Source organism: Carlito syrichta, unplaced genomic scaffold (genome assembly GCF_000164805.1).
Source record: "Carlito syrichta isolate Samal-C Ts95f unplaced genomic scaffold, Tarsius_syrichta-2.0.1 Scaffold138743, whole genome shotgun sequence".
Taxonomy (NCBI): domain Eukaryota; kingdom Metazoa; phylum Chordata; class Mammalia; order Primates; family Tarsiidae; genus Carlito; species Carlito syrichta.
In genome coordinates this window covers 124,266-130,882 of record NW_007082839.1, presented here as the reverse complement: position 1 = coordinate 130,882, position 6,617 = coordinate 124,266, and the positions used below count along the sequence as shown (strand labels likewise).

Genomic DNA, 6,617 nt, shown 5'->3' with positions numbered 1-6,617 from the left:
TATTTTATTGTAGGATTTCTGAAAGATAAAAAGCACAAAGAAAAAGACCATTTATATTGGACTGCATAAAAATGAACATTTCTATGCATCCTGAGACTTTATAAGCAAAAGAAAATGGTTTATTAAACGTATTTGTAAGGGTTTGACAAAACTTATATCTATGATGTAGAAAAACATAAAAAATCAATAAGGTATACACACTAGAAAGAAGAAAACAACCACCAAAATTCACAGAACAAGAAATATAAATGCCCAATAAACATGAGAGAAGGTTCAATCTTACTAATATTCAGCAAATACAACCCAAACAGTAAGGTAGGTATATCGTTCTTTTACCAATTTTAAATACTTTTTACAAGGTCATGCTTTGCATGGAAATGCAGAGACAAGGGCACCTTCTTGTTCTCCCCACATGGATAACTTTTCTAAAAGTCACATCTTTCACAAATTAGTTCCATTTCTAGAATTATATTTCAATAGATGTATGTACATACTGTTTATCATAACATCGTTTGTAATAGAACAGTATTAAACTGTAAATGTCTCACAGGAAAATTATTAATAGAATAACTAATATAATGAAAAATATTTCATGCTGCCACAAAAAATATTTCCATACAATAATATATTAAAATACCTACAATATAACATGCAATTAAAAAAGCAGACAGGATAGTGCTGATTGTACTTCAACTGTATTTCAATAAGATATACATATATGAACAGAGAAAAAAGATTGAAAGCAAATACATCAACACAGAAATACAAATTCTTTCTGGATGGCACAGCTGGTGATTTTTCTCTCCAATAAAAGGAAAGATTGGCTAATGTTGCCAGGCAGAGAGCTGACATGACGTTTATTACTTTTCTAAGATTTAATCTCTGATTAGCAAACAAGTGCTTGATAAAGTAGATTTAGAAATCCTACTTTTTTCACTTTATCCTGGTTACATCCTAAGGTTTTTTTTCATAAGGTGGGCAAAAATGAACTACACCCTAGCTCATACACATAATACCACAATTATAGACTAATACTGATTAGCTCTTAGATGTTGCTGGGGAGCGATCTGAACTCCTAATTCAACTCCTAATTGATGCACATTCTTTCAAATGGCTTAGAAGAGAATATTTTGAAACTTTTCTAGACTTTGCCTTTCCAAGACATACAAAGGAAAGATAATACTTAGAATAATTTCAAAGAAGACCTGCAAAAAATAGTCGTAGTTAGAGAACTCTAAATTCTAAGAATTCTAAGAAAAAAAAACCTAGCACCAACCTCTAACTAGCTCCAGACCTCTGCACCTGTTACTCACTAACACATCCCCGTTGCTGTGATTTGCCAGTTTATTATTGTGTCAATAATTACATTCACCGTAAGCAACAGTAGAAAGGCAGACATTGATTCCCTGGAATTATGTACTAAAATTAGATTTCACCCCCTTTTTCAAGTACAAAATTCATATTTCTCTCTCATCATTGCTTTCTGAGATCGTTTTCTAAAAAATGAAAACAAGCATTCTTTCAAGGACTGTAAAATAGCACGTGATATAATTCCATTGTTTACCACCTACTTTCTACTCTTATTATTTAACCTTCGAATCAGGTGACAACCGTGCTTTCCATATGGCTTTTGTTACAACAAAGCTATTTTTGGAGTGATGAGTTGTTTTTTTTTTTAATCTTATTCTAATATTACAATCAGGTTCATCCCGCTTTAAAATTAGATCCTGTCAACAGACAAAATCAAGGATGATTATCTACATTACAAAAGGATACCTCTAGTCATCAAAGGATTCTTTGCAAAGAAGATTCCTTTAAAGGGCAAGCTCTTCTATTACATTTTATAAATACTTCAGTTTAAAACAATTGTCTGCCTGAAACTTTTCAATGCTAAAGTTGGAACATCAATAGACTAGGTGTATCTCATTACAGTGACAGAACTTTCCACTGCAAAAATCTGCCCAGTTATGACTCAGTGGGGGGGGACAGAAGGGGATTGCAGGCCCAGCCAAGGAGAAACATGGAGAGGAATAAACAGAAAGGACAGACTAGGTTAAGAAGCGTAAAGATAAAGGCTCTGAAAAATGATAACTCTCAAATATCTTGCAGAACAGTGAAAGAGAGAATTCCACAGCTTGTTTACATTACACGTATGTAATCAATCTCCCCAGAAGGGTTTTTGAGGTCAGAGGCTCTGTTTAGTTTTCAGTCCCACCTAGCAATGAGCCCCACCATGGTAGACCTCCAAGAATGAATACATGACACAGATCATCCCATCAGTTTTAAATAAGCGCTGTCACTTATTTAAGAAAACAGCAGAATTCATGAGACAAGAAGAAAGAGGAGACAAGAACCTGCAAAACTGTCCTGAAAATGCAACATTATCTATCCTTTCAGTGACTGTAGCATTGGACTTCTGAGTTGGTTGAGGTCACTCACAGTGCTTCCCATGTGTACTTGATTGATGGCACTACAAATTGGTTAACTAGCTGAAGAGCCAGGAACCCACTGTGGTTGGCAGCCTCCAAGATAGCCCTCACTGAGGCCCACAAATACACCCTCTACACTAGGAAATAACAGCAAAGGAACATTGAACATCTGCAGATAAACAATGCATTTGTTCGACTTCCACCGAATGGACCTCTCATTTTTTTACTCTAGGGAACATGGTTAGGGGTAAGGAATGGCATGGGGATTAATATCTATGAAAACTTCTAATAAGAATAAAACCACCAAATCATGACTATTGATAAGGTGATTATTATCTCTTTTGTCAATGCAATGAAACCATTGCCCATGCTCAGTAGTAACTAGGACTAATCCAGCTGGTATCTATGACTACCAATAAATCTTAACTCACAGTCTCCGCCCACATCCCCTGATCGGAGGCCAGGCTATAGTCACATCCCAACTCCCACCCTGCAGCTCCATGACCTACCCCAGACCAGGACCAAAAGCCCTTTCTCGAAGAGAGGCTCCTGGCCACCTACCTGTCCTCTCTCCCTGCAGACAGTATCCCCAGGAGTGTGTCTACATCTCCCTTCCATCCAAGCTCTGAAGACTGACTGGGGCTCCAATCCCAGTTTGCCCCACTTACCAGCAGTGTCTTTGTGTAAGTAATTCAGTCTCTGAAAGATAATTTCCTAATGTGTAAAATGACAATATAATAACTATTACCACATCGTGAGGATTTATAAAATTCTCATGGAAAATGAGAAGGAAAAGTAAACTCATATCCTCATCCACGGGAGGCATGTGGTTCAACGCCCTGGCACATCATAAGGACATAATAATGTTGGTAGTTGCCATCATTTTTCATCTAATTGACAAAGAGCATCCCGGAAACTCATGGCTCATGAGGGTCACCAAATGCCAAGGTTAAAGGGATTGAAGAGATTTTTCTCTGTAATTTAATATCCTCTTCCTCACCACTGGACACCCTTAATTTTACAAAGGGAGAAGAAAATTAGTTCATTCAAAGCCCCCTTCCCCCTTCCCCTCCTTTTTTAAACTGTTAAGAAAATTTTCGTGGTTTTATTGTATTGTGAGGCATTGAAACATCTGAACAAATCAATCTGGGTGGTGAGGCAGATGTTTTCTCCTTCACTTCTTTGGGTTACTAGAGCAACTTGTCAGTAGATTAAAAAGAAAAAAAAGGACAACCTTTTGCATTACTTAAGTCTTTCCAAGGCATGCGCTGTTACAACACAAACTTCTCCTGTCAGAGGCAACTACTCTAGCATCCAAACGTCATGCATAGCACCTTGGTGGTAGCAATGCATGGCGTCCACTCCCATCACGGCCCTGCTCATTTGTGTAGGATATTTGGAGCATCTGGAGGAGTGTGAATAGTATTGGGAAGAGGAGGGAGGAGGAAACGGTGTGAGTGCCTGGTTGGGAGGTGGTCAGCCGAAGTTATGCAGGGCAAGCCTGAACATACCATCCATCGGTGCAAACCCACGCATCGTTGATGTTCTTGAACAGAAACATCTGGTGGAACCCCAGGATGGGATCTTCATCCGCCGTGAGCCGGCCCACAACCATGCTGATGATGCAGCTGTCTGGGGTGGACTGATGACCCTGTGCCGTGACGCTGTGCTGTATTTTCTGGAACGGAAGGCTAGACAATTTCTCCACAATTGCAGCTCTCCCGGATCTGCAGTCCTTCCCACATAAGGCATGATGCGTCAAATGTAAATTACACCTAATTGGGTTCTGTCATTATCCAATCACTGGTAGTCGTGTTGAATGAAGCTGGATTCAATTTGCTCCCAAATCGGCTTGTCTCCCATTCTGGAGCATCACCAGGCCTTGTTGAGACCCGAGGGGCTGGCACGATGGCGGCAGCGGAGGTGGCCACCCAGAGCGATCTGCCCTCTCTTTTTTTTAACCTCAAGAAACGACTGGGTTTTTTTTAAATAAAGATGTGGGGTACATTTCAGGTTTAGGTATATAAACATTGATCAGGTACCCTTGATGATGAGGTATGCCCCTCCCTCCCCTAGCAGTTTCCCTCAACTGCCAATCCCATCCCACCCTCCCCCTTGACAGTTTCCCACTACTGCCAATCGCTTTCTTATAGTATTATAATTGTTCAAGGTCCGTTTATGAGTGAGAACATATGGTACTCTGTTCTTTGTTTCTGTGATAAATCACTGAGTATGATCGACTACAAATCCACCCAAGTTGCTACAAAGTCCATATATTTGTCCTTCTTTATGGCTGCATAATATTCCATCGTACCACACTTTTTTGTTGTTTTTTGTTTGTTTGTTTGTTTTTGAGTTGGAGCCTCACTCTGTCGCCCAGACTGGAGTGCAGTGTCCTGGCCACCGCAGCCTCGCCCTGCTGGGCTCCGGCGATCCTTCCCCCTCAGTCATCCAAGTAGCTGGAACTACAGGCGTGCGCTACCACGCCTGGCTAATTTTTTGATTTATTGTAGAGATGAGGTCTCGCCAAGTTGCCCAGGCAGGTCTGTACCACACTTTTTAAATCCAGTCCGGCTTCGATGGGCAACACGGTTGGTTCCGTGTTTTTGCTATTGTGAATAAAGCTGCAAGGAACTCAAACACACGGAAAGGAAAAAAACAAACAGCCCCTTTAAAAAGTGGGTAAAAGACATGAATAGACACTTCTCAAAAGAAGACATACGGGCAGCCAACAGACACGTGTAAAAGCCCTCAGCCTCACTCATCCTCAGAGAAATGCAAAACAAAACCACACTGAGATACCACCTAGGCCCTGTAAGAATGGCCATCATTAATAAAACAAACAACAACAGATGCTGGCGAGGATGCGGAGAGAAAGGAGCGCTTCTACACTGCTGGTGGGAATGCAAACTGGTGCAGCCTCTTTAGGAGACAGTGTGGCGATTCCTGAAAGAACTAGAAATGACTGTATTTCACTTTCTCCGTAGCGCATGAGGCACCGGCTACCTCCTGGACAGGTTTCCATGCAGTGTTGATCTTACTTTTGGTGCCCCCAAGTGGCCAAGTTTCATGGCTCAGTGATAACGTCCCCCGGATGGCACCCCAACTTTGTACAGTGTGAGATCTGTTTTAAACAGCCTTCAGCAGCTCTTCAGTGCTCATCGAGTTAATGAGTTGCACTCTGCACAAAGGAAAGAAGCAAAAGTTTTTGCTATTGTGAATAGAGCAATGGAAAGAAAAGGGGGAAAAGAAACCCATTTACAGAACAAAGAAAAGGAAAAAAAAAAAAAACGTTCATGGAAACGAGCAATAACCAAGGGTTGGTTTCTGTGGAGCTTCAGTCATTTTCTTCTGTGCCTGGAAAGCCCTTTGCTTGTTTCTGATCTTTATAAAATGCATGTCTGGTCTACTGGGCCGGCAGGACCCATTTTTTTATGATAGAGAAGCCCACAATACACATTTTGAATGAAAGCCAAGTGGTCAAGTGTGAATAACAATATTTGACTAGAAACGAAGACCAAAGTGAAATACAGCTCTCAAAGAAAGAACCTCTAAGATACAAAAATAAATATAAAATTTTAGCCCCCCAAAATGCAATTTTATTGTTAACAGTTTTAGTGGTCAAATTGTAAAAGGTCAGGAATGCAATTTTACAGTATTATCATTTATCAGTCATCTGTGCTACACATTGCAGCACTATAGTAACTTTCAAATTATTCCTATAAAAACATTTTTAACCTTTTTATACACAGCAGAATATAATTTAGAAAAATTTTTTCAGAAACACTTTTTTTGTAAGGAACTGTATACCTTTGGATCCATAGATTTGGAAAACCTTTCAAAAAAATCCTTCAACTTTACCTACTAAAAGTGATTGGCAGTCTAGACTCTAGAGCAAGCAATCCACCAATCTTTTGTTTAATTTCTAGCCTCCGTTGAATGAGAATTATAAAAAACAGTGTCTGCAAAACACTTTTTGGTGAAGTCTATTATTTCAAGCTTTACTTAGTGGGAATATTATATGGTTGAGGTGCCTCATTTTTCCCTAATTATTTCTTTTTTCTTCTTACTCTTTTTTTCTATCTGGATCAAGAATGATTCATCCTGGATGTTTTTGTACATGATTTTGAGGTATTTTCTCCTTGTAAAATTTTGAGGTGATATTCTACTTTTTTTTTTTTTTTTTTG

At 39.4% G+C, this 6,617-nt stretch overlaps 1 pseudogene; it reads right to left on the bottom strand.

Annotated features, from left to right (window-relative positions):
- Positions 1 to 3,905: 3,905 nt before the first annotated feature.
- LOC103251283 lies at positions 3,906 to 4,292 on the bottom strand (annotated as a pseudogene).
- Between the last annotated feature and the right edge of the window lie 2,325 nt (positions 4,293 to 6,617).